Raw genomic sequence first — 17513 nt, 5'->3', positions numbered from 1 at the left:
AGCTAGACGTTGAAAAGACGCTTTACTTTCAATGTTATATAGACATCATTAAAATACGTTTTCAGGACGTCATAAAGGTTCCAGGCGTCACTAAACAAAGTTTTCAAACAAAATTGTTTAATATCATGAAGACCTCATTGAAGGCGTCAGAATGAACATTTTTGCGTCTTGGACATTGTTATTTACTCATTCCAATACGTTTTAAACAATTATTGGACATCCAGAAATCCTGAATGTATGTCAACATAGCCCACGTTTTCTCTGGCTCTTCAATTTTTTCCTTTCCTTTTTTTAGTAGTAGTCAGGCTGGACGTAAAATCGCAATGTCATTTATCAATTAATTTTGGATGTCCAACACAGGCCATGGCCTAGTCATTTGCAACTCATTTTGGATGTCTGTAGACGTCCAGAACTGGGTCAGGGTGCACGTATAATCCCAATGTCATGTCCAATACACATCCAAATCATGGACAAGCAGTATGTCTTTTTGCAACTCATTCTGGTTGTCTGTAGACATCCAGAACCGGCTCAGGCTGGATTTATAATTGCAATGTCATTTATCGACTAATTCTGGTTGTCATATAGACGTCCAGATCATGGCCAACTAAAAGGTCTTTTTGCGATTCATTTTGGCTGTCTGTAGACGTCCAGAACCGGGTCAGGCTGGACATAGAGCACTGAGCTCATGCAGAAACCTGAAATTTGACTTCAAAGTGTTCCTCGATACCGGTCGGTGAATCTTCTTTCATACATGTACACGGACAGTCAGTCTGGTTGTATGTGAACGTGCAGAATAGCAGATCTCCACCTGCCCAGCAAGATCACGGGACTCGGCCGTTCACCTCAGGCGCACGAGGACATCGTATGTTGACATACATTCGGGATTTCTGGATGTCCAATAATTGTCTAAAACGTATTGCAATGAGTAAATAACAATGTCCAAGACGCAATAATATTCATTCCGATGCCTTCAATGAGGTCTTCAACAATTTTGTTTGAAAACGTAGTTTAGTGACGCCTGTCACCTTTATGACGTCCTGAAAACGTATTTTAATGATGTCTATATAACATTGAAAGTAAAACGTCTTTTCAACGTCTAGCTCACACAGAGAGCAGAGACAGGAGAGCATGATTCAGTCAATACGTAAACTACTTAAGCCTGTCTACGTCTCATAGTCGATTCTTTGCGCACGAGGAGCTCTGAGCTCACACAGAAACCTGAAATTTGACTTCAAAGTGTTCCTCGATACCGGTCTGTGAATCTTCTTTCATACATGTACACCGACGGTCAATGTGCTTGTATGTGAACGTGCAGGATAGCAGACCTCCACCTGCCCAGCAAGATCACGGGACTCTGCCGTTCACCTCAGGCGCACGAGGACATCGTTTGCACGAAAGTGTGGCCAGGTAAGACTCATTCTGGAAAAAGTACACATTTGAATAACACGCCTAAAACTCAGTGATAGTTTATGATCTATTTATAAAATCTACGGAGAAATATAACTGTATTTGACAGTGTGGCAGTCGCTTTCGTCCCGAAGTGAGGACTCTGACGGGACGCTGCGGGGCTCGCCAAACCCCAGTCAAAAATCCACAAATTTAAAGTTATCTCGCTTTTTCTCCAAAATCTGCGTCGGTCCGCGTGTTTTCGATCTGGGAAAGTAATCAGTAGGCTCTGCTGAGTAATTCGGCTTAAAAAATTGACCATGAGAAGGTTTTTAAAGTGTTTTTTCAGTGCTTCATCAATTGCTTATTAGACCAGGTGAATCGAACTCCGTTCGTCTATGGCTCATCGAAGCTATGGCTTGTTGGGTGCTTCCTGACATTAACGGATCATCAATGTCGCGTCTTAGCTGACATATTTCTCTTCTATATTTGTTTTATTTTGTATGGGGCAGCAATCTCTCCACATAATTGGCTGTTCAAGCTCAATTATAGGTAGGGTTACCACCCGTCCCGTAAAATACGGAATCGCCCTTTAATTGACAATTAAACGTTGCGTCCCGTATTGAACCAATACGGGACACACACTAAACACACTCAACACTAAATCTAACAATAATGAACAAAATATAACAGGAAATACGAAGACCAGCAAAATTGTCGTGGCGGGATCTACGCAGGACCCCGGTCGTGTGGCCGACACACGACCGGAGCGGGGGTCCTGCGTAGATCCCGCCACGACACTGGGATTGTAAGTGCACCCTAGAACAGAAATATGTCAGCTAAGACGCGACATTGATGATCCGTTAATGTCAGGAAGCACCCAACAAGCCATAGCTTCGATGAGCCATAGACGAACGGATTTCGATTCACCTGATCTAATCAGCAATTGATGAAGCACTGAAAAAACACTTTAAAAACCTTCTCATGGTCATTTTTTTAAGCCGAATTACTCAACAGAGCCTACTGATTACTTTCCTAGATCGGAAAGACGCGGACCGATGCAGATTTTGGAGAAAAAGGGAGATGACTTTAAATTTGTGGATTTTTGACTGGGGTTTGGCGAGCCCCGCAGCGTCCAGTCAGAGTCCTCACTTCGGGACGAAAGCGACTGCCACACTGTCAAAAACAGTTATATTTCTCCGTAGATTTTACAAATAGATCATAAACTTTCACTGAGTTTTAGGCATGTTATTCAAATGTGTACTTTTTCCAGAATGAGTCTTACCTGGCCACACTTTCATACAAACGATGTCCTCGTGCGCCTGAGGTGAACGGCAGTGTCCCGTGATCTTGCTGCGCAGGTGGAGGTCTGCTATCCTGCACGTTCACATACAACCAGATTGACTATCTGTGTACATGTATGAAAGAAGATTCACCGACCGGTATCGAGGAACACTTTGAAGTCAAATTTCAGGTTTCTGCGTGAGCTCAGAGCTCTATGTCCAGCCTGACCCGGTTCTGGACGTCTACAGACAGCCAAAATGAGTCGCACAAAGACGTGTTAGTTGGCCATGATCTGGACGTCTATATGACAAGAATTAGTTGATAAATGACAGTGCAATTAGAAATCCAGCCTGACCCGGGTCTGGACGTAAACAGCCAGAATGAGTCGCAAAAATAGGTTTTAGTTGGCCATGATCTGGACGTGTACTGGACGTCAAGAATTAGTTGATACATGACATTGGGATTATACGTGCACCCTGACCCAGTTCTGGACGTCTACAGACATCCAAAATAAGTTGCAAATGACTAGGCCACTAGGAAAGAAGATTCACCGACCGCTATCGAGGAACACTTTGAAGTCAAATTTCAGGTTTCTGCGGGAGTTCAGAGCTCCTCGAGCGCAAATAATCGACTGTGTGACATAGACAGGCTTAAGTAGTTTACGTATTGACTGAATCATGCTCTCCTGTCTGCTCTCTGTGCGAGCTAGACGTTGAAAAGACGCTTTACTTTCAATGTTATATAGACATCATTAAAATACGTTTTCAGGACGTCATAAAGGTTCCAGGCGTCACTAAACAAAGTTTTCAAACAAAATTGTTTAATATCATGAAGACCTCATTGAAGGCGTCAGAATGAACATTTTTGCGTCTTGGACATTGTTATTTACTCATTCCAATACGTTTTAAACAATTATTGGACATCCAGAAATCCTGAATGTATGTCAACATAGCCCACGTTTTCTCTGGCTCTTCAATTTTTTCCTTTCCTTTTTTTAGTAGTAGTCAGGCTGGACGTAAAATCGCAATGTCATTTATCAATTAATTTTGGATGTCCAACACAGGCCATGGCCTAGTCATTTGCAACTCATTTTGGATGTCTGTAGACGTCCAGAACTGGGTCAGGGTGCACGTATAATCCCAATGTCATGTCCAATACACATCCAAATCATGGACAAGCAGTATGTCTTTTTGCAACTCATTCTGGTTGTCTGTAGACATCCAGAACCGGCTCAGGCTGGATTTATAATTGCAATGTCATTTATCGACTAATTCTGGTTGTCATATAGACGTCCAGATCATGGCCAACTAAAAGGTCTTTTTGCGATTCATTTTGGCTGTCTGTAGACGTCCAGAACCGGGTCAGGCTGGACATAGAGCACTGAGCTCATGCAGAAACCTGAAATTTGACTTCAAAGTGTTCCTCGATACCGGTCGGTGAATCTTCTTTCATACATGTACACGGACAGTCAGTCTGGTTGTATGTGAACGTGCAGAATAGCAGATCTCCACCTGCCCAGCAAGATCACGGGACTCGGCCGTTCACCTCAGGCGCACGAGGACATCGTATGTTGACATACATTCGGGATTTCTGGATGTCCAATAATTGTCTAAAACGTATTGCAATGAGTAAATAACAATGTCCAAGACGCAATAATATTCATTCCGATGCCTTCAATGAGGTCTTCAACAATTTTGTTTGAAAACGTAGTTTAGTGACGCCTGTCACCTTTATGACGTCCTGAAAACGTATTTTAATGATGTCTATATAACATTGAAAGTAAAACGTCTTTTCAACGTCTAGCTCACACAGAGAGCAGAGACAGGAGAGCATGATTCAGTCAATACGTAAACTACTTAAGCCTGTCTACGTCTCATAGTCGATTCTTTGCGCACGAGGAGCTCTGAGCTCACACAGAAACCTGAAATTTGACTTCAAAGTGTTCCTCGATACCGGTCTGTGAATCTTCTTTCATACATGTACACCGACGGTCAATGTGCTTGTATGTGAACGTGCAGGATAGCAGACCTCCACCTGCCCAGCAAGATCACGGGACTCTGCCGTTCACCTCAGGCGCACGAGGACATCGTTTGCACGAAAGTGTGGCCAGGTAAGACTCATTCTGGAAAAAGTACACATTTGAATAACACGCCTAAAACTCAGTGATAGTTTATGATCTATTTATAAAATCTACGGAGAAATATAACTGTATTTGACAGTGTGGCAGTCGCTTTCGTCCCGAAGTGAGGACTCTGACGGGACGCTGCGGGGCTCGCCAAACCCCAGTCAAAAATCCACAAATTTAAAGTTATCTCGCTTTTTCTCCAAAATCTGCGTCGGTCCGCGTGTTTTCGATCTGGGAAAGTAATCAGTAGGCTCTGCTGAGTAATTCGGCTTAAAAAATTGACCATGAGAAGGTTTTTAAAGTGTTTTTTCAGTGCTTCATCAATTGCTTATTAGACCAGGTGAATCGAACTCCGTTCGTCTATGGCTCATCGAAGCTATGGCTTGTTGGGTGCTTCCTGACATTAACGGATCATCAATGTCGCGTCTTAGCTGACATATTTCTCTTCTATATTTGTTTTATTTTGTATGGGGCAGCAATCTCTCCACATAATTGGCTGTTCAAGCTCAATTATAGGTAGGGTTACCACCCGTCCCGTAAAATACGGAATCGCCCTTTAATTGACAATTAAACGTTGACACACACTAAACACACTCAACACTAAATCTAACAATAATGAACAAAATAAAACACAGGAAATACTAAGACCAGCAAAATTGTCGTGGCGGGATCTACGCAGGACCCCGTCGTGTGGCCGACACACGACCGGAGCGGGGGTCCTGCGTAGATCCCGCCACGACACTGGGATTGTACGTGCACCCTGACCCAGTTCTGGACGTCTACAGACATCCAAAATGAGTTGCAAATGACTAGGCCATGACCTGTATTGGACATCCAAAATTAATTGATAAATGACATTGCGATTATACGCGCACCCTGACCTGGTCTGGACGTCTACCAAAATAAGTTGCAAATAGACGCTCTGCCTTGGACATCCATGATTAAGATAAGATATACCTTTTTTTAGTCCCACAGTGGGGAAATTTCAGGTATTACAGTGGATAGCAAACATAGAGGGCATCAGTAAAAGGACATTAAATATCAACCCAAACAATATTAACAAGTAATGAAATATGAGCAAACAATATTGATATTGCACATTGATATGGTTGATATGATTGCACATTGATAGGGTTGCCACCCGTCCCGTCCTTTAATTGACAATTAAATGTTGACGATGTTAATTGTTGACTCGGGTTGTTCCGTATTTTCACAAATGTCCAATACTGTCAGACACACACACTTTTTTTTTTTTATTCTTAATTGAAATATTTTCATTACAAAAGCAGTTATTATAATGTACATTGGTACAAACAACTGGACATCAGCCAGGGGGTAGGCTATTAGATAAATACAGAAAAGAAAGAGCACAAGTGGTATGTTTTCATAGCTTTCTTATGTTAGAGTCACAAATACTTTCCATGTACTGTTCTGTTTCCTTTTGGAATACAATAAAACATTTTGTAAGGGGCAGCAATCTCTCCACATAACTGGCTGTTCAAGCTCAATTATAGGTAGGGTTGCCACCCGTCCCGTAAAATATGGAATCGTCCTTTAATTGACAATGAAATGTTGCGTCCCGTGGTGAACCAATACGGGACGCGATTTGTTCCGTGCTTCCTGACATTAACGGATCATTAATGTAGCGTCTTAGCCAGGGACGGACTGACCATCTGGCATAGCGGGCATTTTCCCGGTGGGCCGACGTGCTAGTTGGGCCGATAGTCGGCCACTTTTTATTTATTTTAAATATTGGTCTGACCGGCCCATAATACCAGACAGTCGATCAGCGGCCCGATTGACATTGGGCGTGTGTGTGTGTGTGTGTGTGTGTGTGTGTGTGTGTGTGTGTGTGTGTGTGTGTGTGTGTGTGTGTGTGTGTGTGTGTGTCGGGTCGGATCCCGGCCCGGATTGTTGTTAATATTATTATTAATATTATTATTATTAGTGTGTGCTTGTCCCGGTCGGATCCGGGTCTGGTCCCGGCTCGGACCCATGTAACTTACCCGGGACCGACCCGAAATTTACCCGGGACTGACCGAGACATTGCCAGGACCGATCCGGGAAAGTTCCGGGTCGGATCCGGGTAGGTACCAGGTCGGATCCCGGGTCAGATGCTGAAAAACTGATTCATACTTATTCAAGCTGACTCGACCCAGCTGTTGCCATCATTATTATCATCAGTGTATGTCCCGGGTCGGTGTGTGTGTGTGTGTGTGAGTGTGTGTGTGTGTGTGTGTGTGTGTGTGTGTGTGTGTGTGTGTGTGTGTGTGTGTGTGTGTGTGTGACAGACATGTGTATTGGACATTTGTGAAAATACGGAACAACACGCAACATTTAATTGTCAATTAAAGGGCGATTTCGTATTTTACGGGACGGGTGGCAACCCTACTTATAATTGAGCTTGAACAGCCAATTATGTGGAGAGATTGCTGCCCCATACAAAATAAAACAAATATAGAAGAGAAATATGTCAGCTAAGACGCGACATTGATGATCCGTTAATGTCAGGAAGCACCCAACAAGCCATAGCTTCGATGAGCCATAGACGAACGGATTTCGATTCACCTGATCTAATCAGCAATTGATGAAGCACTGAAAAAACACTTTAAAAACCTTCTCATGGTCATTTTTTTAAGCCGAATTACTCAACAGAGCCTACTGATTACTTTCCTAGATCGGAAAGACGCGGACCGATGCAGATTTTGGAGAAAAAGGGAGATGACTTTAAATTTGTGGATTTTTGACTGGGGTTCGGCGAGCCCCGCAGCGTCCCGTCAGTCCTCACTTCGGGACGACAGCGACTGCCACACTGTCAAAAACAGTTATATTTCTCCGTAGATTTTACAAATAGATCATAAACTACCACTGAGTTTTAGGCGTGTTATTCAAATGTGTACTTTTTCCAGAATGAGTCTTACCTGGCCACAGTTTCATGCAAACGATGTCCTCGTGCGCCTGAGGTGAACGGCAGTGTCCCGTGATCTTACTGCGCAGGTGGAGGTCTGCTATCCTGCACGTTCACATACAACCAGATTGACTGTCTGTGTACATGTATGAAAGAAGATTCACCGACCGGTATCGAGGAACACTATGAAGTCAAATTTCAGGTTTCTGCGTGAGCTCAGAGCTCTATGTCCAGCCTGACCCGGTTCTGGACGTCTACAGACAGCCAAAATGAGTCGCACAAAGACGTGTTAGTTGGCCATGATCTGGATGTCTATATGACAAGAATTAGTTGATAAATGACAGTGCAATTAGAAATCCAGCCTGACCCGGGTCTGGACGTAAACAGCCAGAATGAGTCGCAAAAATAGGTTTTAGTTGGCCATGATCTGGACGTGTATTGGACGTCAAGAATTAGTTGATACATGACATTGGGATTATACGTGCACCCTGACCCAGTTGTGGACGTCTACAGACATCCAAAATAAGTTGCAAATGACTAGGCCACTAGGAAAGAAGATTCACCGACCGCTATCGAGGAACACTTTGAAGTCAAATTTCAGGTTTCTGCGCGAGTTCAGAGCTCCTCGTGCGCAAATAATCGACTGTGTGACGTAGACAGGCTTAAGTAGTTTACGTATTGACTGAATCATGCTCTCCTATCTCTGCTCTCTGTGCGAGCTAGACGTTGAAAAGACGTTTTACTTTCAATGTTATATAGACATCATTAAAATACGTTTTCAGGACGTCATAAAGGTTCCAGGCGTCACTAAACAAAGTTTTCAAACAAAATTGTTTAATATCATGAAGACCTCATTGAAGGCGTCAGAATGAACATTTTTGCGTCTTGGACATTGTTATTTACTCATTGCAATACGTTTTAAACAATTATTGGACATCCAGAAATCCTGAACGTATGTCAACATAGCCCACGTTTTCTCTGGCTCTTCAATTTTTTCCTTTCCTTTTTTTAGTAGTAGTCAGGCTGGACATAAAATCGCAATGTCATTTATCAATTAATTTTGGATGTCCAATACAGGCCATGGCCTAGTCATTTGCAACTCATTTTGGATGTCTGTAGACGTCCAGAACTGGGTCAGGGTGCACGTATAATCCCAATGTCATTTATCAACGAATTCTAGATGTCCAATACACATCCAAATCATGGACAAGCAGTATGTCTTTTTGCAACTCATTCTGGTTGACATAGACATCCAGAACCGGCTCAGGCTGGATTTATAATTGTAACGTCATTTATCAACTAATTCTGGTTGTCATATAGACGTCCAGATCATGGCCAACCAAAACGTCTTTTTGCGATTCATTTTGGCTGTCTGTAGACGTCCAGAACCGGGTCAGGCTGGACATAGAGCACTGAGCTCATGCAGAAACCTGAAATTTGACTTCAAAGTGTTCCTCGATACCGGTCGGTGAATCTTCTTTCATACATGTACACGGACAGTCAGTCTGGTTGTATGTGAACGTGCAGAATAGCAGATCTCCACCTGCCCAGCAAGATCACGGGACTCTGCCGTTCACCTCAGGCGCACGAGGACATCATATGTTGACATACATTCAGGATTTCTGGATGTCCAATAATTGTCTAAAACGTATTGCAATGAGTAAATAACAATGTCCAAGACGCAATAATATTCATTCTGATGCCTTCAATGAGGTCTTCAACAATTTTGTTTGAAAACGTAGTTTAGTGACGCCTGTCACCTTTATGACGTCCTGAAAACGTATTTTAATGATGTCTATATAACATTGAAAGTAAAACGTCTTTTCAACGTCTAGCTCACACAGAGAGCAGAGACAGGAGAGCATGATTCAGTCAATACGTAAACTACTTAAGCCTGTCTACGTCTCATAGTCGATTCTTTGCGCACGAGGAGCTCTGAGCTCACACAGAAACCTGAAATTTGACTTCAAAGTGTTCCTCGATACCGGTCTGTGAATCTTCTTTCATACATGTACACCGACGGTCAATGTGCTTGTATGTGAACGTGCAGGATAGCAGACCTCCACCTGCCCAGCAAGATCACGGGACTCTGCCGTTCACCTCAGGCGCACGAGGACATCGTTTGCACGAAAGTGTGGCCAGGTAAGACTCATTCTGGAAAAAGTACACATTTGAATAACACGCCTAAAACTCAGTGATAGTTTATGATCTATTTATAAAATCTACGGAGAAATATAACTGTATTTGACAGTGTGGCAGTCGCTTTCGTCCCGAAGTGAGGACTCTGACGGGACGCTGCGGGGCTCGCCGAACCCCAGTCAAAAATCCACAAATTTAAAGTTATCTCGCTTTTTCTCCAAAATCTGCGTCGGTCCGCGTGTTTTCGATCTGGGAAAGTAATCAGTAGGCTCTGCTGAGTAATTCGGCTTAAAAAATTGACCATGAGAAGGTTTTTAAAGAGTTTTTTCAGTGCTTCATCAATTGCTTATTAGACCAGGTGAATCGAACTCCGTTCGTCTATGGCTCATCGAAGCTATTGCTTGTTGGGTGCTTCCTGACATTAACGGATCATCAATGTCGCGTCTTAGCTGACATATTTCTCTTCTATATTTGTTTTATTTTGTATGGGGCAGCAATCTCTCCACATAATTGGCTGTTCAAGCTCAATTATAGGTAGGGTTACCACCCGTCCCGTAAAATACGGAATCGCCCTTTAATTGACAATTAAACGTTGACACACACTAAACACACTCAACACTAAATCTAACAATAATGAACAAAATAAAACACAGGAAATACTAAGACCAGCAAAATTGTCGTGGCGGGATCTACGCAGGACCCCGTCGTGTGGCCGACACACGACCGGAGCGGGGGTCCTGCGTAGATCCTGCCACGACACTGGGATTGCACGTGCACCCTGACCCAGTTCTGGACGTCTACAGACATCCAAAATGAGTTGCAAATGACTAGGCTATGACCTGTATTGGACATCCAAAATTAATTGATAAATGACATTGCGATTATACGCGCACCCTGACCTGGTCTGGACGTCTACCAAAATAAGTTGCAAATAGACGCTCTGCCTTGGACATCCATGATTAAGATAAGATAAGATATACCTTTTTTTAGTCCCACAGTGGGGAAATTTCAGGTATTACAGTGGATAGCAAACATAGAGGGCATCAGTAAAAGGACATTAAATATCAACCCAAACAATATTAACAAGTAATGAAATATGAGCAAACAATATTGATATTGCACATTGATATGGTTGATATGATAGCACATTGATAGGGTTGCCACCCGTCCCGTCCTTTAATTGACAATTAAATGTTGACGATGTTAATTGTTGACTCGGGTTGTTCCGTATTTTCACAAATGTCCAATACTGTCAGGCACACACACACTTTTTTTTATTCTTAATTGAAATATTTTCATTACAAAAGCAGTTATTATAATGTACATTGGTACGAACAATTGGACATCAGCCAGGGGGTAGGCTATTAGATAAATACAGAGAAGAAAGAGCACAAGTGGTATGTTTTCATAGCTTTCTTATGTTAGAGTCACAAATACTTTCCATGTACTGTTCTGTTTCCTTTTGGAATACAATTAAACATTTTGTAAGGGGCGGCAATCTCTCCACATAACTGGCTGTTCAAGCTCAATTATAGGTAGGGTTGCCACCCGTCCCGTAAAATATGGAATCGTCCTTTAATTGACAATTAAATGTTGCGTCCCGTGGTGAACCAATACGGGACGCGATTTGTTCCGTGCTTCCTGACATTAACGGATCATTAATGTAGCGTCTTAGCCAGGGACGGACTGACCATCTGGCATAGCGGGCATTTTCCCGGTGGGCCGACGTGCTAGTTGGGCCGATAGTCGGCCACTTTTTATTTATTTTAAATATTGGTCTGACCGGCCCATAATACCAGACAGTCGATCAGCGGCCCGATTGACATTGGGCGTGTGTGTGTGTGTGTGTGTGTGTGTGTGTGTGTGTGTGTGTGTGTGTGTGTGTGTGTGTGTGTGTGTGTGTGTGTGTGTGTGTGTCGGGTCGGATCCCGGCCCGGATTGTTGTTAATATTATTATTAATATTATTATTATTAGTGTGTGCTTGTCCCGGTCGGATCCGGGTCTGGTCCCGGCTCGGACCCATGTAACTTACCCGGGACCGACCCGAAATTTACCCGGGACTGACCGAGACATTGCCAGGACCGATCCGGGAAAGTTCCGGGTCGGATCCGGGTAGGTACCAGGTCGGATCCCGGGTCAGATGCTGAAAAACTGATTCATACTTATTCAAGCTGACTCGACCCAGCTGTTGCCATCATTATTATCATCAGTGTATGTCCCGGGTCGGTGTGTGTGTGTGTGTGTGTGTGTGTGTGTGTGTGTGTGTGTGTGTGTGTGTGTGTGTGTGTGTGTGTGTGTGTGTGTGTGTGTGACAGACATGTGTATTGGACATTTGTGAAAATACGGAACAACACGCAACATTTAATTGTCAATTAAAGGACGATTTCGTATTTTACGGGACGGGTGGCAACCCTACCTATAATTGAGCTTGAACAGCCAATTATGTGGAGAGATTGCTGCCCCATACAAAATAAAACAAATATAGAAGAGAAATATGTCAGCTAAGACGCGACATTAATGATCCGTTAATGTCAGGAAGCACCCAACAAGCCATAGCTTCGATGAGCCATAGACGAACGGAGTTCGATTCACCTGATCTAATCAGCAATTGATGAAGCACTGTAAAAACACTTTAAAAACCTTCTCATGGTCATTTTTTTAAGCCGAATTACTCAACAGAGCCTACTGATTACTTTCCTAGATCGGAAAGACGCGGACCGATGCAGATTTTGGAGAAAAAGGGAGATGACTTTAAATTTGTGGATTTTTGACTGGGGTTCGGCGAGCCCCGCAGCGTCCCGTCAGTCCTCACTTCGTGACGACAGCGACTGCCACACTGTCAAAAACAGTTATATTTCTCCGTAGATTTTACAAATAGATCATAAACTACCACTGAGTTTTAGGCGTGTTATTCAAATGTGTACTTTTTCCAGAATGAGTCTTACCTGGCCACACTTTCATGCAAACGATGTCCTCGTGCGCCTGAGGTGAACGGCAGTGTCCCGTGATCTTGCTGCGCAGGTGGAGGTCTGCTATCCTGCACGTTCACATACAACCAGATTGACTATCTGTGTACATGTATGAAAGAAGATTCACCGACCGGTATCGAGGAACACTTTGAAGTCAAATTTCAGGTTTCTGCGTGAGCTCAGAGCTCTATGTCCAGCCTGACCCGGTTCTGGACGTCTACAGACAGCCAAAATGAGTCGCACAAAGACGTGTTAGTTGGCCATGATCTGGACGTCTATATGACAAGAATTAGTTGATAAATGACAGTGCAATTAGAAATCCAGCCTGACCCGGGTCTGGACGTAAACAGCCAGAATGAGTCGCAAAAATAGGTTTTAGTTGGCCATGATCTGGACGTGTATTGGACGTCAAGAATTAGTTGATACATGACATTGGGATTATACGTGCACCCTGACCCAGTTCTGGACGTCTACAGACATCCAAAATAAGTTGCAAATGACTAGGCCACTAGGAAAGAAGATTCACCGACCGCTATCGAGGAACACTTTGAAGTCAAATTTCAGGTTTCTGCGCGAGTTCAGAGCTCCTCGTGCGCAAATAATCGACTGTGTGACATAGACAGGCTTAAGTAGTTTACGTATTGACTGAATCATGCTCTCCTGTCTCTGCTCTCTGTGCGAGCTAGACGTTGAAAAGACGTTTTACTTTCAATGTTATATAGACATCATTAAAAGACGTTTTCAGGACGTCCTAAAGGTGACAGGCGTCACTAAACTACGTTTTCAAACAAAATTGTTTAATATCATGAAGACCTCATTGAAGGCGTCAGAATGAACATTTTTGCGTCTTGGACATTGTTATTTACTCATTCCAATACGTTTTAAACAATTATTGGACATCCAGAAATCCTGAATGTATGTCAACATAGCCCACGTTTTCTCTGGCTCTTCAATTTTTTCCTGTCCTTTTTTTAGTAGTAGTCAGGCTGGACGTAAAATCGCAATGTCATTTATCAATTAATTTTGGATGTCCAACACAGGCCACGGCCTAGTCATTTGCAACTCATTTTGGATGTCTGTAGACGTCCAGAACTGGGTCAGGGTGCACGTATAATCCCAATGTCATGTCCAATACACATCCAAATCATGGACAAGCAGTATGTCTTTTTGCAACTCATTCTGGTTGTCTGTAGACATCCAGAACCGGCTCAGGCTGGATTTATAATTGCAATGTCATTTATCGACTAATTCTGGTTGTCATATAGACGTCCAGATCATGGCCAACTAAAAGGTCTTTTTGCGATTCATTTTGGCTGTCTGTAGACGTCCAGAACCGGGTCAGGCTGGACATAGAGCACTGAGCTCATGCAGAAACCTGAAATTTGACTTCAAAGTGTTCCTCGATACCGGTCGGTGAATCTTCTTTCATACATGTACACGGACAGTCAGTCTGGTTGTATGTGAACGTGCAGAATAGCAGATCTCCACCTGCCCAGCAAGATCACGGGACTCTGCCGTTCACCTCAGGCGCACGAGGACATCGTATGTTGACATACATTCAGGATTTCTGGATGTCCAATAATTGTCTAAAACGTATTGCAATGAGTAAATAACAATGTCCAAGACGCAATAATATTCATTCCGATGCCTTCAATGAGGTCTTCAACAATTTTGTTTGAAAACGTAGTTTAGTGACGCCTGTCACCTTTATGACGTCCTGAAAACGTATTTTAATGATGTCTATATAACATTGAAAGTAAAACGTCTTTTCAACGTCTAGCTCACACAGAGAGCAGAGACAGGAGAGCATGATTCAGTCAATACGTAAACTACTTAAGCCTGTCTACGTCTCATAGTCGATTCTTTGCGCACGAGGAGCTCTGAGCTCACACAGAAACCTGAAATTTGACTTCAAAGTGTTCCTGGATACCGGTCTGTGAATCTTCTTTCATACATGTACACGGACGGTCAATGTGCTTGTATGTGAACGTGCAGGATAGCAGACCTCCACCTGCCCAGCAAGATCACGGGACTCTGCCGTTCACCTCAGGCGCACGAGGACATCGTTTGCACGAAAGTGTGGCCAGGTAAGACTCATTCTGGAAAAAGTACACATTTGAATAACGCGCCTAAAACTCAGTGATAGTTTATGATCTATTTATAAAATCTACGGAGAAATATAACTGTTTATGACAGTGTGGCAGTCGCTTTCGTCCCGAAGTGAGGACTCTGACGGGACGCTGCGGGGCTCGCCGAACCCCAGTCAAAAATCCACAAATTTAAAGTTATCTCGCCTTTTCTCCAAAATCTGCGTCGGTCCGCGTGTTTTCGATCTGGGAAAATAATCAGTAGGCTCTGCTGAGTAATTCGGCTTAAAAAATTGACCATGAGAAGGTTTTTAAAGTGTTTTTTCAGTGCTTCATCAATTGCTTATTAGATCAGGTGAATCGAACTCCGTTCGTCTACGGCTCATGGAAGCTATGGCTTGTTGGGTGCTTCCTGACATCAACGGATCATCAATGTCGCGTCTTAGCTGACATATTTCTCTTCTATATTTGTTTTATTTTGTATGGGGCAGCAATCTCTCCACATAATTGGCTGTTCAAGCTCAATTATAGGTAGGGTTACCACCCGTCCCGTAAAATACGGAATCGCCCTTTAATTGACAATTAAACGTTGCGTCCCGTATTGAACCAATACGAACCAATACGGGACACACACTAAACACACTCAACACTAAATCTAACAATAATGAACAAAATATAACACAGGAAATACGAAGACCAGCAAAATTGTCGTGGCGGGATCTACGCAGGACCCCCGCTCCGGTCGTGTGTCGGCCACACGACCGGGGTCCTGCGTAGATCCCGCCACGACACTGGGATTGTACGTGCACCCTAGAACAGAAATATGTCAGCTAAGACGCGACATTGATGATCCGTTAATGTCAGGAAGCACCCAACAAGCCATAGCTTCGATGAGCCATAGACGAACGGATTTCGATTCACCTGATCTAATCAGCAATTGATGAAGCACTGAAAAAACACTTTAAAAACCTTCTCATGGTCATTTTTTTAAGCCGAATTACTCAACAGAGCCTACTGATTACTTTCCTAGATCGGAAAGACGCGGACCGATGCAGATTTTGGAGAAAAAGGGAGATGACTTTAAATTTGTGGATTTTTGACTGGGGTTTGGCGAGCCCCGCAGCGTCCAGTCAGAGTCCTCACTTCGGGACGAAAGCGACTGCCACACTGTCAAAAACAGTTATATTTCTCCGTAGATTTTACAAATAGATCATAAACTATCACTGAGTTTTAGGCGTGTTATTCAAATGTGTACTTTTTCCAGAATGAGTCTTACCTGGCCACACTTTCATGCAAACGATGTCCTCGTGCGCCTGAGGTGAACGGCAGTGTCCCGTGATCTTGCTGCGCAGGTGGAGGTCTGCTATCCTGCACGTTCACATACAACCAGATTGACTATCTGTGTACATGTATGAAAGAAGATTCACCGACCGGTATCGAGGAACACTTTGAAGTCAAATTTCAGGTTTCTGCGTGAGCTCAGAGCTCTATGTCCAGCCTGACCCGGTTCTGGACGTCTACAGACAGCCAAAATGAGTCGCACAAAGACGTGTTAGTTGGCCATGATCTGGACGTCTATATGACAAGAATTAGTTGATAAATGACAGTGCAATTAGAAATCCAGCCTGACCCGGGTCTGGACGTAAACAGCCAGAATGAGTCGCAAAAATAGGTTTTAGTTGGCCATGATCTGGACGTGTATTGGACGTCAAGAATTAGTTGATACATGACATTGGGATTATACGTGCACCCTGACCCAGTTCTGGACGTCTACAGACATCCAAAATAAGTTGCAAATGACTAGGCCACTAGGAAAGAAGATTCACCGACCGCTATCGAGGAACACTTTGAAGTCAAATTTCAGGTTTCTGCGGGAGTTCAGAGCTCCTCGTGCGCAAATAATCGACTGTGTGACATAGACAGGCTTAAGTAGTTTACGTATTGACTGAATCATGCTCTCCTGTCTCTGCTCTCTGTGCGAGCTAGACGTTGAAAAGACGCTTTACTTTCAATGTTATATAGACATCATTAAAATACGTTTTCAGGACGTCATAAAGGTTCCAGGCGTCACTAAACAAAGTTTTCAAACAAAATTGTTTAATATCATGAAGACCTCATTGAAGGCGTCAGAATGAACATTTTTGCGTCTTGGACATTGTTATTTACTCATTCCAATACGTTTTAAACAATTATTGGACATCCAGAAATCCTGAATGTATGTCAACATAGCCCACGTTTTCTCTGGCTCTTCAATTTTTTCCTGTCCTTTTTTTAGTAGTAGTCAGGCTGGACGTAAAATCGCAATGTCATTTATCAATTAATTTTGGATGTCCAACACAGGCCATGGCCTAGTCATTTGCAACTCATTTTGGATGTCTGTAGACGTCCAGAACTGGGTCAGGGTGCACGTATAATCCCAATGTCATGTCCAATACACATCCAAATCATGGACAAGCAGTATGTCTTTTTGCAACTCATTCTGGTTGTCTGTAGACATCCAGAACCGGCTCAGGCTGGATTTATAATTGCAATGTCATTTATCGACTAATTCTGGTTGTCATATAGACGTCCAGATCATGGCCAACTAAAAGGTCTTTTTGCGATTCATTTTGGC

This window comes from Chaetodon trifascialis (assembly GCF_039877785.1).
Source record: "Chaetodon trifascialis isolate fChaTrf1 chromosome 23 unlocalized genomic scaffold, fChaTrf1.hap1 SUPER_23_unloc_1, whole genome shotgun sequence".
Taxonomy (NCBI): domain Eukaryota; kingdom Metazoa; phylum Chordata; class Actinopteri; order Chaetodontiformes; family Chaetodontidae; genus Chaetodon; species Chaetodon trifascialis.
The sequence above is the reverse complement of the archived record's forward strand: the minus strand, read 5'-3'. Positions refer to the sequence as shown.